This window comes from Brassica oleracea, chromosome C9, assembly GCF_000695525.1.
Source record: "Brassica oleracea var. oleracea cultivar TO1000 chromosome C9, BOL, whole genome shotgun sequence".
NCBI classification, from domain to species: domain Eukaryota; kingdom Viridiplantae; phylum Streptophyta; class Magnoliopsida; order Brassicales; family Brassicaceae; genus Brassica; species Brassica oleracea.
In genome coordinates, this window is record NC_027756.1 from 7,593,234 (window position 1) to 7,595,363 (window position 2,130).

The window sequence follows — 2,130 nt, forward strand, 5'->3', positions numbered from 1 at the left end:
TATTAAAAATACACATGATAAAAAAAACATATGAGTAGAAAGCATCACTTAAAAAAAAATATACATTAATATTAAAAATATACTATGTATGTTAATATCATTTAAATTTAATTACATATCCTATCAAATATTTTGTTTTAAATGTTTGGATTAATAAAATTGATTTATACGTTCGCACCAATTTAATTATATATTTAATAGTTACTGACTTTTAATTATTTAATATATATTTATAATTTCATAATATGTAAGAACATATAATACATAAAATAATTTGTATATATAATGTTTATTCCGCGCAAAACGCGGATCTTAATCTAGTTTACATTAATATTAAAGCCCAATGTGCTACGGGCTAGAACAAAATAATGGACGTAGGTTAATAATTTGATAAACACGGATAAGCAAATAGAAAAAGTTTTGACACATGTCACTACATAGGGAAAAGATAAACCGTTTTGCAGATTTTTTTTTCCCCTGTGGAAACATCATAGTCTAATGGTTAAAGTTCAAATACTTCTACATCCAAATTTAGGGTTCGAATCGCAGGCTATGCAATTTCTTGCAGATTACATATAATAGGAAGTCCATATTTTAATTTCTGGAGAAATCCTACGGCGAGGCACATTACACTACATGTATGTTTCTCGCTAGAATCTTATTAAAAATAGGAACAGCTAATAGCAGTAAAGAGATAACAAACAATCTATCAACACTATAACCATCCTAACATACAGTAGCAGCAGGTCAAAGAGTTAACTATGAAAATAGATGGCGAGTATGATTTATTAAACAATTATATAGACTACGGAAAAAAGACTTACAATGGATCTTCAATATGGTGCAAGTTCTAACCAGGCGTGGATCTTTCACAGGACGGTTCAGGTGATGCAGTTAGGTATAGATCCTCATAAGACATGTAGTATTGTCGGTTATCGAATCATCTATGTAATATTTCTCATAATTGTAATATCATAATAAATCAGCGTTAAAAAAAATTGTAAACTAACCGCTTTGTAGATATTATGTATCCGACAACGCAAAACACAAGTACTCTGGTCGCCTTCTCCGATTATCACTAAAAGCTCTTCCTAACTGATCCATATTCCTCTTTTGCTAAAGCATCAACTGAAATAACTAAAACACTTAAATCTCGAAGGATTGATAAAATCAAAGATTTACTAGTGGAATAAAAAGTACAAAATCTTCAGACATCTTCAAAGAAGGCTTCAAATATATTTTTATGATCTTCAACTGATCCGATCCATCTCAATTCTCACTAAAACGAAATTTGCATTCTCCTGAAACTTATATCGGCTAGTGAAGATTTATTCTATAACGTTGATTTTTCTATAAAGTTGATTTCATATAACGGCTGAACGTGAACTAGCTATATAGAAATTTTGGAATAGTATACCGGAATGCGCCGACTTGGTGGTTGATGCGAAGGCAGTACTAAACTATTTGAATTACATATTTTTGTTTTCAGTTAACATTAATATTAACAATTTAATAATTTAATAAACACGACAACGGTTGAGAACGTGAATTAGTTATCTAGAGATTTTGGAATAGTCTAGCAGAATCTGTCGGCTTGGTGGTGATGTGAAGCTAGTACTAGGATATTTGAATCTAGGTAATTTTAGTCAAAATCAGGCTTATACTCAACTTTGTATCTCTGTTTATCAAGTTTTCTATTTATAATATAATTTTTTTTAATAAAGAGTTCGGCATTTATTAATATATACTTTCTCTTTATTTCTTTTGCTTCTGAACTTCATTCAAATTTTATTGACTTAAAATTGTGGACTCAAATTTACATCTCCAACGATATTGTTGTCATTGCATCATTACTCATATTTAAAGCTACACAATGCAATTTTGTAGGAAATCATGTTCTTATAATCATTCTATATGTAAGCATATTGTTTTAAAAAATAGTTTATTCGCTCTCAAAATAATGTAAATAGATAAGGAATTGTGAAGAACTTCCCTACAACCCACATTTATTCCGTGGAGTTTCCTCTCATAATTTAAAAAAAAAAAATCATCGAAATAGAAATACATGCAAATAGCATGAAGACAAGATCAGAAAAAACCAAAAACACTTGTTTCTAATCAAAGCTAACA